Source organism: Gopherus flavomarginatus, chromosome 4 (assembly GCF_025201925.1).
Source record: "Gopherus flavomarginatus isolate rGopFla2 chromosome 4, rGopFla2.mat.asm, whole genome shotgun sequence".
In the NCBI taxonomy this organism is placed as follows: Eukaryota; Metazoa; Chordata; order Testudines; family Testudinidae; genus Gopherus; species Gopherus flavomarginatus.
In genome coordinates, this window is record NC_066620.1 from 76,659,829 (window position 1) to 76,669,768 (window position 9,940).

General features: G+C 67.9%; 40 non-coding genes across 40 annotated transcripts; all 40 read right to left on the bottom strand.

Moving 5' to 3' along the window:
- Positions 1 to 124: 124 nt before the first annotated feature.
- Positions 125 to 207, bottom strand: TRNAL-UAG (transfer RNA leucine (anticodon UAG)). The gene has a single exon. It is a non-coding gene; the product is annotated as a tRNA-Leu (tRNA).
- A 106-nt stretch (positions 208 to 313) lies between these two features.
- Positions 314 to 397, bottom strand: TRNAL-CAG (transfer RNA leucine (anticodon CAG)). The gene has a single exon. It is a non-coding gene; the product is annotated as a tRNA-Leu (tRNA).
- A 152-nt stretch (positions 398 to 549) lies between these two features.
- On the bottom strand, positions 550 to 632 carry TRNAL-AAG (transfer RNA leucine (anticodon AAG)). The gene has a single exon. It is a non-coding gene; the product is annotated as a tRNA-Leu (tRNA).
- Positions 633 to 868: 236 nt separating this feature from the next.
- Positions 869 to 951, bottom strand: TRNAL-UAG (transfer RNA leucine (anticodon UAG)). Its single transcript has one exon. It is a non-coding gene; the product is annotated as a tRNA-Leu (tRNA).
- Positions 952 to 1,057: 106 nt separating this feature from the next.
- Positions 1,058 to 1,141, bottom strand: TRNAL-CAG (transfer RNA leucine (anticodon CAG)). Its single transcript has one exon. It is a non-coding gene; the product is annotated as a tRNA-Leu (tRNA).
- Positions 1,142 to 1,293: 152 nt separating this feature from the next.
- Positions 1,294 to 1,376, bottom strand: TRNAL-AAG (transfer RNA leucine (anticodon AAG)). The gene has a single exon. It is a non-coding gene; the product is annotated as a tRNA-Leu (tRNA).
- A 236-nt stretch (positions 1,377 to 1,612) lies between these two features.
- TRNAL-UAG (transfer RNA leucine (anticodon UAG)) lies at positions 1,613 to 1,695 on the bottom strand. The gene has a single exon. It is a non-coding gene; the product is annotated as a tRNA-Leu (tRNA).
- Positions 1,696 to 1,801: 106 nt separating this feature from the next.
- Positions 1,802 to 1,885, bottom strand: TRNAL-CAG (transfer RNA leucine (anticodon CAG)). The gene has a single exon. It is a non-coding gene; the product is annotated as a tRNA-Leu (tRNA).
- Positions 1,886 to 2,037: 152 nt separating this feature from the next.
- Positions 2,038 to 2,120, bottom strand: TRNAL-AAG (transfer RNA leucine (anticodon AAG)). The gene has a single exon. It is a non-coding gene; the product is annotated as a tRNA-Leu (tRNA).
- Positions 2,121 to 2,356: 236 nt separating this feature from the next.
- TRNAL-UAG (transfer RNA leucine (anticodon UAG)) lies at positions 2,357 to 2,440 on the bottom strand. Its single transcript has one exon. It is a non-coding gene; the product is annotated as a tRNA-Leu (tRNA).
- Positions 2,441 to 2,546: 106 nt separating this feature from the next.
- TRNAL-CAG (transfer RNA leucine (anticodon CAG)) lies at positions 2,547 to 2,630 on the bottom strand. The gene has a single exon. It is a non-coding gene; the product is annotated as a tRNA-Leu (tRNA).
- Positions 2,631 to 2,782: 152 nt separating this feature from the next.
- Positions 2,783 to 2,865, bottom strand: TRNAL-AAG (transfer RNA leucine (anticodon AAG)). Its single transcript has one exon. It is a non-coding gene; the product is annotated as a tRNA-Leu (tRNA).
- Positions 2,866 to 3,101: 236 nt separating this feature from the next.
- On the bottom strand, positions 3,102 to 3,184 carry TRNAL-UAG (transfer RNA leucine (anticodon UAG)). The gene has a single exon. It is a non-coding gene; the product is annotated as a tRNA-Leu (tRNA).
- A 106-nt stretch (positions 3,185 to 3,290) lies between these two features.
- TRNAL-CAG (transfer RNA leucine (anticodon CAG)) lies at positions 3,291 to 3,374 on the bottom strand. The gene has a single exon. It is a non-coding gene; the product is annotated as a tRNA-Leu (tRNA).
- Positions 3,375 to 3,526: 152 nt separating this feature from the next.
- On the bottom strand, positions 3,527 to 3,609 carry TRNAL-AAG (transfer RNA leucine (anticodon AAG)). Its single transcript has one exon. It is a non-coding gene; the product is annotated as a tRNA-Leu (tRNA).
- A 236-nt stretch (positions 3,610 to 3,845) lies between these two features.
- TRNAL-UAG (transfer RNA leucine (anticodon UAG)) lies at positions 3,846 to 3,928 on the bottom strand. The gene has a single exon. It is a non-coding gene; the product is annotated as a tRNA-Leu (tRNA).
- A 106-nt stretch (positions 3,929 to 4,034) lies between these two features.
- Positions 4,035 to 4,118, bottom strand: TRNAL-CAG (transfer RNA leucine (anticodon CAG)). The gene has a single exon. It is a non-coding gene; the product is annotated as a tRNA-Leu (tRNA).
- Positions 4,119 to 4,270: 152 nt separating this feature from the next.
- TRNAL-AAG (transfer RNA leucine (anticodon AAG)) lies at positions 4,271 to 4,353 on the bottom strand. Its single transcript has one exon. It is a non-coding gene; the product is annotated as a tRNA-Leu (tRNA).
- Positions 4,354 to 4,589: 236 nt separating this feature from the next.
- On the bottom strand, positions 4,590 to 4,672 carry TRNAL-UAG (transfer RNA leucine (anticodon UAG)). Its single transcript has one exon. It is a non-coding gene; the product is annotated as a tRNA-Leu (tRNA).
- A 106-nt stretch (positions 4,673 to 4,778) lies between these two features.
- TRNAL-CAG (transfer RNA leucine (anticodon CAG)) lies at positions 4,779 to 4,862 on the bottom strand. Its single transcript has one exon. It is a non-coding gene; the product is annotated as a tRNA-Leu (tRNA).
- Positions 4,863 to 5,014: 152 nt separating this feature from the next.
- Positions 5,015 to 5,097, bottom strand: TRNAL-AAG (transfer RNA leucine (anticodon AAG)). Its single transcript has one exon. It is a non-coding gene; the product is annotated as a tRNA-Leu (tRNA).
- A 236-nt stretch (positions 5,098 to 5,333) lies between these two features.
- TRNAL-UAG (transfer RNA leucine (anticodon UAG)) lies at positions 5,334 to 5,416 on the bottom strand. The gene has a single exon. It is a non-coding gene; the product is annotated as a tRNA-Leu (tRNA).
- A 106-nt stretch (positions 5,417 to 5,522) lies between these two features.
- TRNAL-CAG (transfer RNA leucine (anticodon CAG)) lies at positions 5,523 to 5,606 on the bottom strand. The gene has a single exon. It is a non-coding gene; the product is annotated as a tRNA-Leu (tRNA).
- Positions 5,607 to 5,758: 152 nt separating this feature from the next.
- TRNAL-AAG (transfer RNA leucine (anticodon AAG)) lies at positions 5,759 to 5,841 on the bottom strand. Its single transcript has one exon. It is a non-coding gene; the product is annotated as a tRNA-Leu (tRNA).
- A 236-nt stretch (positions 5,842 to 6,077) lies between these two features.
- Positions 6,078 to 6,160, bottom strand: TRNAL-UAG (transfer RNA leucine (anticodon UAG)). Its single transcript has one exon. It is a non-coding gene; the product is annotated as a tRNA-Leu (tRNA).
- Positions 6,161 to 6,266: 106 nt separating this feature from the next.
- On the bottom strand, positions 6,267 to 6,350 carry TRNAL-CAG (transfer RNA leucine (anticodon CAG)). The gene has a single exon. It is a non-coding gene; the product is annotated as a tRNA-Leu (tRNA).
- Positions 6,351 to 6,502: 152 nt separating this feature from the next.
- On the bottom strand, positions 6,503 to 6,585 carry TRNAL-AAG (transfer RNA leucine (anticodon AAG)). The gene has a single exon. It is a non-coding gene; the product is annotated as a tRNA-Leu (tRNA).
- A 236-nt stretch (positions 6,586 to 6,821) lies between these two features.
- On the bottom strand, positions 6,822 to 6,904 carry TRNAL-UAG (transfer RNA leucine (anticodon UAG)). Its single transcript has one exon. It is a non-coding gene; the product is annotated as a tRNA-Leu (tRNA).
- Positions 6,905 to 7,010: 106 nt separating this feature from the next.
- TRNAL-CAG (transfer RNA leucine (anticodon CAG)) lies at positions 7,011 to 7,094 on the bottom strand. Its single transcript has one exon. It is a non-coding gene; the product is annotated as a tRNA-Leu (tRNA).
- A 152-nt stretch (positions 7,095 to 7,246) lies between these two features.
- TRNAL-AAG (transfer RNA leucine (anticodon AAG)) lies at positions 7,247 to 7,329 on the bottom strand. The gene has a single exon. It is a non-coding gene; the product is annotated as a tRNA-Leu (tRNA).
- A 236-nt stretch (positions 7,330 to 7,565) lies between these two features.
- On the bottom strand, positions 7,566 to 7,648 carry TRNAL-UAG (transfer RNA leucine (anticodon UAG)). The gene has a single exon. It is a non-coding gene; the product is annotated as a tRNA-Leu (tRNA).
- Positions 7,649 to 7,754: 106 nt separating this feature from the next.
- TRNAL-CAG (transfer RNA leucine (anticodon CAG)) lies at positions 7,755 to 7,838 on the bottom strand. The gene has a single exon. It is a non-coding gene; the product is annotated as a tRNA-Leu (tRNA).
- Positions 7,839 to 7,990: 152 nt separating this feature from the next.
- Positions 7,991 to 8,073, bottom strand: TRNAL-AAG (transfer RNA leucine (anticodon AAG)). The gene has a single exon. It is a non-coding gene; the product is annotated as a tRNA-Leu (tRNA).
- A 236-nt stretch (positions 8,074 to 8,309) lies between these two features.
- TRNAL-UAG (transfer RNA leucine (anticodon UAG)) lies at positions 8,310 to 8,392 on the bottom strand. Its single transcript has one exon. It is a non-coding gene; the product is annotated as a tRNA-Leu (tRNA).
- Positions 8,393 to 8,498: 106 nt separating this feature from the next.
- TRNAL-CAG (transfer RNA leucine (anticodon CAG)) lies at positions 8,499 to 8,582 on the bottom strand. Its single transcript has one exon. It is a non-coding gene; the product is annotated as a tRNA-Leu (tRNA).
- Positions 8,583 to 8,734: 152 nt separating this feature from the next.
- On the bottom strand, positions 8,735 to 8,817 carry TRNAL-AAG (transfer RNA leucine (anticodon AAG)). The gene has a single exon. It is a non-coding gene; the product is annotated as a tRNA-Leu (tRNA).
- A 236-nt stretch (positions 8,818 to 9,053) lies between these two features.
- TRNAL-UAG (transfer RNA leucine (anticodon UAG)) lies at positions 9,054 to 9,136 on the bottom strand. Its single transcript has one exon. It is a non-coding gene; the product is annotated as a tRNA-Leu (tRNA).
- Positions 9,137 to 9,242: 106 nt separating this feature from the next.
- On the bottom strand, positions 9,243 to 9,326 carry TRNAL-CAG (transfer RNA leucine (anticodon CAG)). The gene has a single exon. It is a non-coding gene; the product is annotated as a tRNA-Leu (tRNA).
- Positions 9,327 to 9,478: 152 nt separating this feature from the next.
- TRNAL-AAG (transfer RNA leucine (anticodon AAG)) lies at positions 9,479 to 9,561 on the bottom strand. The gene has a single exon. It is a non-coding gene; the product is annotated as a tRNA-Leu (tRNA).
- Positions 9,562 to 9,797: 236 nt separating this feature from the next.
- On the bottom strand, positions 9,798 to 9,880 carry TRNAL-UAG (transfer RNA leucine (anticodon UAG)). Its single transcript has one exon. It is a non-coding gene; the product is annotated as a tRNA-Leu (tRNA).
- Positions 9,881 to 9,940: the final 60 nt, after the last annotated feature.

Here is a 9,940-nt window from a genome sequence, read left to right on the forward strand (position 1 = left end):
CGCGCCTTTTCGGCAAAGCCGCAGGGGAGGAAGCGGGAACTCCGCCTCTGACCAGCTCTACAGCAAGCGCCCGCCCAAAAAGAAGCGAAGCGAGCCCCAAGGAAACAAAAGCCCTGCCCACGGCTGTCAGGAGTGGGATTCGAACCCACGCCTCCGGAGGAGACTGCGGCCTAAACGCAGCGCCTTGGACCGCTCGGCCACCCTGACCAAGCTAGCAGGGGAGCCCCTTTGGGTAGGAGTCGAAGAAAAACATCCCCGCCACAGGGCTCTCCCTCCACGGGCCACAGCTCCAAGGGGCTGGAAAGAGAGGCCTTGTCAGGGGTGGGATTTGAACCCACGTCTCCAGGAGGAGACTGCGACCTGAACGCAGCGCCTTAGACCGCTCGGCCACCCTGACGACCTACGGTACCCCGCGTCGGGAGCTGTGGGCCGAGAGGCCAACGCTCAAGCGCACCGGAAGCGGCGGCCCGCTGCCGCGGTCTCTTCCCTAGCGCCAAGAAAAGAGGCCCAGGCAAGAGGCGGCCAGGCCGCGAGTGGCAGAGAAGGGACTGTCAGGGGTGGGATTCGAACCCACGCCTCCGGAGGAGACTGCGACCTTAACGCAGCGCCTTGGACCGCTCGGCCACCCTGACCCGGGGCCGGCCGGCTGCCGGCGCTCCCTTGCCCGCCACTGGCGGGGGCGGCTGGCGCACGCCGCCCTCCCGAGTCCCTCTGTGGCTTCGACGGGGCGCAGGCCAGAGTGGGCGCGCCTTTTCGGCAAAGCCGCAGGGGAGGAAGCGGGAACTCCGCCTCTGACCAGCTCTACAGCAAGCGCCCGCCCAAAAAGAAGCGAAGCGAGCCCCAAGGAAACAAAAGCCCTGCCCACGGCTGTCAGGAGTGGGATTCGAACCCACGCCTCCGGAGGAGACTGCGGCCTAAACGCAGCGCCTTGGACCGCTCGGCCACCCTGACCAAGCTAGCAGGGGAGCCCCTTTGGGTAGGAGTCGAAGAAAAACATCCCCGCCACAGGGCTCTCCCTCCACGGGCCACAGCTCCAAGGGGCTGGAAAGAGAGGCCTTGTCAGGGGTGGGATTTGAACCCACGTCTCCAGGAGGAGACTGCGACCTGAACGCAGCGCCTTAGACCGCTCGGCCACCCTGACGACCTACGGTACCCCGCGTCGGGAGCTGTGGGCCGAGAGGCCAACGCTCAAGCGCACCGGAAGCGGCGGCCCGCTGCCGCGGTCTCTTCCCTAGCGCCAAGAAAAGAGGCCCAGGCAAGAGGCGGCCAGGCCGCGAGTGGCAGAGAAGGGACTGTCAGGGGTGGGATTCGAACCCACGCCTCCGGAGGAGACTGCGACCTTAACGCAGCGCCTTGGACCGCTCGGCCACCCTGACCCGGGGCCGGCCGGCTGCCGGCGCTCCCTTGCCCGCCACTGGCGGGGGCGGCTGGCGCACGCCGCCCTCCCGAGTCCCTCTGTGGCTTCGACGGGGCGCAGGCCAGAGTGGGCGCGCCTTTTCGGCAAAGCCGCAGGGGAGGAAGCGGGAACTCCGCCTCTGACCAGCTCTACAGCAAGCGCCCGCCCAAAAAGAAGCGAAGCGAGCCCCAAGGAAACAAAAGCCCTGCCCACGGCTGTCAGGAGTGGGATTCGAACCCACGCCTCCGGAGGAGACTGCGGCCTAAACGCAGCGCCTTGGACCGCTCGGCCACCCTGACCAAGCTAGCAGGGGAGCCCCTTTGGGTAGGAGTCGAAGAAAAACATCCCCGCCACAGGGCTCTCCCTCCACGGGCCACAGCTCCAAGGGGCTGGAAAGAGAGGCCTTGTCAGGGGTGGGATTTGAACCCACGTCTCCAGGAGGAGACTGCGACCTGAACGCAGCGCCTTAGACCGCTCGGCCACCCTGACGACCTACGGTACCCCGCGTCGGGAGCTGTGGGCCGAGAGGCCAACGCTCAAGCGCACCGGAAGCGGCGGCCCGCTGCCGCGGTCTCTTCCCTAGCGCCAAGAAAAGAGGCCCAGGCAAGAGGCGGCCAGGCCGCGAGTGGCAGAGAAGGGACTGTCAGGGGTGGGATTCGAACCCACGCCTCCGGAGGAGACTGCGACCTTAACGCAGCGCCTTGGACCGCTCGGCCACCCTGACCCGGGGCCGGCCGGCTGCCGGCGCTCCCTTGCCCGCCACTGGCGGGGGCGGCTGGCGCACGCCGCCCTCCCGAGTCCCTCTGTGGCTTCGACGGGGCGCAGGCCAGAGTGGGCGCGCCTTTTCGGCAAAGCCGCAGGGGAGGAAGCGGGAACTCCGCCTCTGACCAGCTCTACAGCAAGCGCCCGCCCAAAAAGAAGCGAAGCGAGCCCCAAGGAAACAAAAGCCCTGCCCACGGCTGTCAGGAGTGGGACTTCGAACCCACGCCTCCGGAGGAGACTGCGGCCTAAACGCAGCGCCTTGGACCGCTCGGCCACCCTGACCAAGCTAGCAGGGGAGCCCCTTTGGGTAGGAGTCGAAGAAAAACATCCCCGCCACAGGGCTCTCCCTCCACGGGCCACAGCTCCAAGGGGCTGGAAAGAGAGGCCTTGTCAGGGGTGGGATTTGAACCCACGTCTCCAGGAGGAGACTGCGACCTGAACGCAGCGCCTTAGACCGCTCGGCCACCCTGACGACCTACGGTACCCCGCGTCGGGAGCTGTGGGCCGAGAGGCCAACGCTCAAGCGCACCGGAAGCGGCGGCCCGCTGCCGCGGTCTCTTCCCTAGCGCCAAGAAAAGAGGCCCAGGCAAGAGGCGGCCAGGCCGCGAGTGGCAGAGAAGGGACTGTCAGGGGTGGGATTCGAACCCACGCCTCCGGAGGAGACTGCGACCTTAACGCAGCGCCTTGGACCGCTCGGCCACCCTGACCCGGGGCCGGCCGGCTGCCGGCGCTCCCTTGCCCGCCACTGGCGGGGGCGGCTGGCGCACGCCGCCCTCCCGAGTCCCTCTGTGGCTTCGACGGGGCGCAGGCCAGAGTGGGCGCGCCTTTTCGGCAAAGCCGCAGGGGAGGAAGCGGGAACTCCGCCTCTGACCAGCTCTACAGCAAGCGCCCGCCCAAAAAGAAGCGAAGCGAGCCCCAAGGAAACAAAAGCCCTGCCCACGGCTGTCAGGAGTGGGATTCGAACCCACGCCTCCGGAGGAGACTGCGGCCTAAACGCAGCGCCTTGGACCGCTCGGCCACCCTGACCAAGCTAGCAGGGGAGCCCCTTTGGGTAGGAGTCGAAGAAAAACATCCCCGCCACAGGGCTCTCCCTCCACGGGCCACAGCTCCAAGGGGCTGGAAAGAGAGGCCTTGTCAGGGGTGGGATTTGAACCCACGTCTCCAGGAGGAGACTGCGACCTGAACGCAGCGCCTTAGACCGCTCGGCCACCCTGACGACCTACGGTACCCCGCGTCGGGAGCTGTGGGCCGAGAGGCCAACGCTCAAGCGCACCGGAAGCGGCGGCCCGCTGCCGCGGTCTCTTCCCTAGCGCCAAGAAAAGAGGCCCAGGCAAGAGGCGGCCAGGCCGCGAGTGGCAGAGAAGGGACTGTCAGGGGTGGGATTCGAACCCACGCCTCCGGAGGAGACTGCGACCTTAACGCAGCGCCTTGGACCGCTCGGCCACCCTGACCCGGGGCCGGCCGGCTGCCGGCGCTCCCTTGCCCGCCACTGGCGGGGGCGGCTGGCGCACGCCGCCCTCCCGAGTCCCTCTGTGGCTTCGACGGGGCGCAGGCCAGAGTGGGCGCGCCTTTTCGGCAAAGCCGCAGGGGAGGAAGCGGGAACTCCGCCTCTGACCAGCTCTACAGCAAGCGCCCGCCCAAAAAGAAGCGAAGCGAGCCCCAAGGAAACAAAAGCCCTGCCCACGGCTGTCAGGAGTGGGATTCGAACCCACGCCTCCGGAGGAGACTGCGGCCTAAACGCAGCGCCTTGGACCGCTCGGCCACCCTGACCAAGCTAGCAGGGGAGCCCCTTTGGGTAGGAGTCGAAGAAAAACATCCCCGCCACAGGGCTCTCCCTCCACGGGCCACAGCTCCAAGGGGCTGGAAAGAGAGGCCTTGTCAGGGGTGGGATTTGAACCCACGTCTCCAGGAGGAGACTGCGACCTGAACGCAGCGCCTTAGACCGCTCGGCCACCCTGACGACCTACGGTACCCCGCGTCGGGAGCTGTGGGCCGAGAGGCCAACGCTCAAGCGCACCGGAAGCGGCGGCCCGCTGCCGCGGTCTCTTCCCTAGCGCCAAGAAAAGAGGCCCAGGCAAGAGGCGGCCAGGCCGCGAGTGGCAGAGAAGGGACTGTCAGGGGTGGGATTCGAACCCACGCCTCCGGAGGAGACTGCGACCTTAACGCAGCGCCTTGGACCGCTCGGCCACCCTGACCCGGGGCCGGCCGGCTGCCGGCGCTCCCTTGCCCGCCACTGGCGGGGGCGGCTGGCGCACGCCGCCCTCCCGAGTCCCTCTGTGGCTTCGACGGGGCGCAGGCCAGAGTGGGCGCGCCTTTTCGGCAAAGCCGCAGGGGAGGAAGCGGGAACTCCGCCTCTGACCAGCTCTACAGCAAGCGCCCGCCCAAAAAGAAGCGAAGCGAGCCCCAAGGAAACAAAAGCCCTGCCCACGGCTGTCAGGAGTGGGATTCGAACCCACGCCTCCGGAGGAGACTGCGGCCTAAACGCAGCGCCTTGGACCGCTCGGCCACCCTGACCAAGCTAGCAGGGGAGCCCCTTTGGGTAGGAGTCGAAGAAAAACATCCCCGCCACAGGGCTCTCCCTCCACGGGCCACAGCTCCAAGGGGCTGGAAAGAGAGGCCTTGTCAGGGGTGGGATTTGAACCCACGTCTCCAGGAGGAGACTGCGACCTGAACGCAGCGCCTTAGACCGCTCGGCCACCCTGACGACCTACGGTACCCCGCGTCGGGAGCTGTGGGCCGAGAGGCCAACGCTCAAGCGCACCGGAAGCGGCGGCCCGCTGCCGCGGTCTCTTCCCTAGCGCCAAGAAAAGAGGCCCAGGCAAGAGGCGGCCAGGCCGCGAGTGGCAGAGAAGGGACTGTCAGGGGTGGGATTCGAACCCACGCCTCCGGAGGAGACTGCGACCTTAACGCAGCGCCTTGGACCGCTCGGCCACCCTGACCCGGGGCCGGCCGGCTGCCGGCGCTCCCTTGCCCGCCACTGGCGGGGGCGGCTGGCGCACGCCGCCCTCCCGAGTCCCTCTGTGGCTTCGACGGGGCGCAGGCCAGAGTGGGCGCGCCTTTTCGGCAAAGCCGCAGGGGAGGAAGCGGGAACTCCGCCTCTGACCAGCTCTACAGCAAGCGCCCGCCCAAAAAGAAGCGAAGCGAGCCCCAAGGAAACAAAAGCCCTGCCCACGGCTGTCAGGAGTGGGATTCGAACCCACGCCTCCGGAGGAGACTGCGGCCTAAACGCAGCGCCTTGGACCGCTCGGCCACCCTGACCAAGCTAGCAGGGGAGCCCCTTTGGGTAGGAGTCGAAGAAAAACATCCCCGCCACAGGGCTCTCCCTCCACGGGCCACAGCTCCAAGGGGCTGGAAAGAGAGGCCTTGTCAGGGGTGGGATTTGAACCCACGTCTCCAGGAGGAGACTGCGACCTGAACGCAGCGCCTTAGACCGCTCGGCCACCCTGACGACCTACGGTACCCCGCGTCGGGAGCTGTGGGCCGAGAGGCCAACGCTCAAGCGCACCGGAAGCGGCGGCCCGCTGCCGCGGTCTCTTCCCTAGCGCCAAGAAAAGAGGCCCAGGCAAGAGGCGGCCAGGCCGCGAGTGGCAGAGAAGGGACTGTCAGGGGTGGGATTCGAACCCACGCCTCCGGAGGAGACTGCGACCTTAACGCAGCGCCTTGGACCGCTCGGCCACCCTGACCCGGGGCCGGCCGGCTGCCGGCGCTCCCTTGCCCGCCACTGGCGGGGGCGGCTGGCGCACGCCGCCCTCCCGAGTCCCTCTGTGGCTTCGACGGGGCGCAGGCCAGAGTGGGCGCGCCTTTTCGGCAAAGCCGCAGGGGAGGAAGCGGGAACTCCGCCTCTGACCAGCTCTACAGCAAGCGCCCGCCCAAAAAGAAGCGAAGCGAGCCCCAAGGAAACAAAAGCCCTGCCCACGGCTGTCAGGAGTGGGATTCGAACCCACGCCTCCGGAGGAGACTGCGGCCTAAACGCAGCGCCTTGGACCGCTCGGCCACCCTGACCAAGCTAGCAGGGGAGCCCCTTTGGGTAGGAGTCGAAGAAAAACATCCCCGCCACAGGGCTCTCCCTCCACGGGCCACAGCTCCAAGGGGCTGGAAAGAGAGGCCTTGTCAGGGGTGGGATTTGAACCCACGTCTCCAGGAGGAGACTGCGACCTGAACGCAGCGCCTTAGACCGCTCGGCCACCCTGACGACCTACGGTACCCCGCGTCGGGAGCTGTGGGCCGAGAGGCCAACGCTCAAGCGCACCGGAAGCGGCGGCCCGCTGCCGCGGTCTCTTCCCTAGCGCCAAGAAAAGAGGCCCAGGCAAGAGGCGGCCAGGCCGCGAGTGGCAGAGAAGGGACTGTCAGGGGTGGGATTCGAACCCACGCCTCCGGAGGAGACTGCGACCTTAACGCAGCGCCTTGGACCGCTCGGCCACCCTGACCCGGGGCCGGCCGGCTGCCGGCGCTCCCTTGCCCGCCACTGGCGGGGGCGGCTGGCGCACGCCGCCCTCCCGAGTCCCTCTGTGGCTTCGACGGGGCGCAGGCCAGAGTGGGCGCGCCTTTTCGGCAAAGCCGCAGGGGAGGAAGCGGGAACTCCGCCTCTGACCAGCTCTACAGCAAGCGCCCGCCCAAAAAGAAGCGAAGCGAGCCCCAAGGAAACAAAAGCCCTGCCCACGGCTGTCAGGAGTGGGATTCGAACCCACGCCTCCGGAGGAGACTGCGGCCTAAACGCAGCGCCTTGGACCGCTCGGCCACCCTGACCAAGCTAGCAGGGGAGCCCCTTTGGGTAGGAGTCGAAGAAAAACATCCCCGCCACAGGGCTCTCCCTCCACGGGCCACAGCTCCAAGGGGCTGGAAAGAGAGGCCTTGTCAGGGGTGGGATTTGAACCCACGTCTCCAGGAGGAGACTGCGACCTGAACGCAGCGCCTTAGACCGCTCGGCCACCCTGACGACCTACGGTACCCCGCGTCGGGAGCTGTGGGCCGAGAGGCCAACGCTCAAGCGCACCGGAAGCGGCGGCCCGCTGCCGCGGTCTCTTCCCTAGCGCCAAGAAAAGAGGCCCAGGCAAGAGGCGGCCAGGCCGCGAGTGGCAGAGAAGGGACTGTCAGGGGTGGGATTCGAACCCACGCCTCCGGAGGAGACTGCGACCTTAACGCAGCGCCTTGGACCGCTCGGCCACCCTGACCCGGGGCCGGCCGGCTGCCGGCGCTCCCTTGCCCGCCACTGGCGGGGGCGGCTGGCGCACGCCGCCCTCCCGAGTCCCTCTGTGGCTTCGACGGGGCGCAGGCCAGAGTGGGCGCGCCTTTTCGGCAAAGCCGCAGGGGAGGAAGCGGGAACTCCGCCTCTGACCAGCTCTACAGCAAGCGCCCGCCCAAAAAGAAGCGAAGCGAGCCCCAAGGAAACAAAAGCCCTGCCCACGGCTGTCAGGAGTGGGATTCGAACCCACGCCTCCGGAGGAGACTGCGGCCTAAACGCAGCGCCTTGGACCGCTCGGCCACCCTGACCAAGCTAGCAGGGGAGCCCCTTTGGGTAGGAGTCGAAGAAAAACATCCCCGCCACAGGGCTCTCCCTCCACGGGCCACAGCTCCAAGGGGCTGGAAAGAGAGGCCTTGTCAGGGGTGGGATTTGAACCCACGTCTCCAGGAGGAGACTGCGACCTGAACGCAGCGCCTTAGACCGCTCGGCCACCCTGACGACCTACGGTACCCCGCGTCGGGAGCTGTGGGCCGAGAGGCCAACGCTCAAGCGCACCGGAAGCGGCGGCCCGCTGCCGCGGTCTCTTCCCTAGCGCCAAGAAAAGAGGCCCAGGCAAGAGGCGGCCAGGCCGCGAGTGGCAGAGAAGGGACTGTCAGGGGTGGGATTCGAACCCACGCCTCCGGAGGAGACTGCGACCTTAACGCAGCGCCTTGGACCGCTCGGCCACCCTGACCCGGGGCCGGCCGGCTGCCGGCGCTCCCTTGCCCGCCACTGGCGGGGGCGGCTGGCGCACGCCGCCCTCCCGAGTCCCTCTGTGGCTTCGACGGGGCGCAGGCCAGAGTGGGCGCGCCTTTTCGGCAAAGCCGCAGGGGAGGAAGCGGGAACTCCGCCTCTGACCAGCTCTACAGCAAGCGCCCGCCCAAAAAGAAGCGAAGCGAGCCCCAAGGAAACAAAAGCCCTGCCCACGGCTGTCAGGAGTGGGATTCGAACCCACGCCTCCGGAGGAGACTGCGGCCTAAACGCAGCGCCTTGGACCGCTCGGCCACCCTGACCAAGCTAGCAGGGGAGCCCCTTTGGGTAGGAGTCGAAGAAAAACATCCCCGCCACAGGGCTCTCCCTCCACGGGCCACAGCTCCAAGGGGCTGGAAAGAGAGGCCTTGTCAGGGGTGGGATTTGAACCCACCTCTCCAGGAGGAGACTGCGACCTGAACGCAGCGCCTTAGACCGCTCGGCCACCCTGACGACCTACGGTACCCCGCGTCGGGAGCTGTGGGCCGAGAGGCCAACGCTCAAGCGCACCGGAAGCGGCGGCCCGCTGCCGCGGTCTCTTCCCTAGCGCCAAGAAAAGAGGCCCAGGCAAGAGGCGGCCAGGCCGCGAGTGGCAGAGAAGGGACTGTCAGGGGTGGGATTCGAACCCACGCCTCCGGAGGAGACTGCGACCTTAACGCAGCGCCTTGGACCGCTCGGCCACCCTGACCCGGGGCCGGCCGGCTGCCGGCGCTCCCTTGCCCGCCACTGGCGGGGGCGGCTGGCGCACGCCGCCCTCCCGAGTCCCTCTGTGGCTTCGACGGGGCGCAGGCCAGAGTGGGCGCGCCTTTTCGGCAAAGCCGCAGGGGAGGAAGCGGGAACTCCGCCTCTGACCAGCTCTACAGCAAGCGCCCGCCCAAAAAGAAGCGAAGCGAGCCCCAAGGAAACAAAAGCCCTGCCCACGGCTGTCAGGAGTGGGATTCGAACCCACGCCTCCGGAGGAGACTGCGGCCTAAACGCAGCGCCTTGGACCGCTCGGCCACCCTGACCAAGCTAGCAGGGGAGCCCCTTTGGGTAGGAGTCGAAGAAAAACATCCCCGCCACAGGGCTCTCCCTCCACGGGCCACAGCTCCAAGGGGCTGGAAAGAGAGGCCTTGTCAGGGGTGGGATTTGAACCCACGTCTCCAGGAGGAGACTGCGACCTGAACGCAGCGCCTTAGACCGCTCGGCCACCCTGACGACCTACGGTACCCCGCGTCGGGAGCTGTGGGCCGAGAGGCCAACGCTCAAGCGCACCGGAAGCGGCGGCCCGCTGCCGCGGTCTCTTCCCTAGCGCCAAGAAAAGAGGCCCAGGCAAGAGGCGGCCAGGCCGCGAGTGGCAGAGAAGGGACTGTCAGGGGTGGGATTCGAACCCACGCCTCCGGAGGAGACTGCGACCTTAACGCAGCGCCTTGGACCGCTCGGCCACCCTGACCCGGGGCCGGCCGGCTGCCGGCGCTCCCTTGCCCGCCACTGGCGGGGGCGGCTGGCGCACGCCGCCCTCCCGAGTCCCTCTGTGGCTTCGACGGGGCGCAGGCCAGAGTGGGCGCGCCTTTTCGGCAAAGCCGCAGGGGAGGAAGCGGGAACTCCGCCTCTGACCAGCTCTACAGCAAGCGCCCGCCCAAAAAGAAGCGAAGCGAGCCCCAAGGAAACAAAAGCCCTGCCCACGGCTGTCAGGAGTGGGATTCGAACCCACGCCTCCGGAGGAGACTGCGGCCTAAACGCAGCGCCTTGGACCGCTCGGCCACCCTGACCAAGCTAGCAGGGGAGCCCCTTTGGGTAGGAGTCGAAGAAAAACATCCCCGCCACAGGGC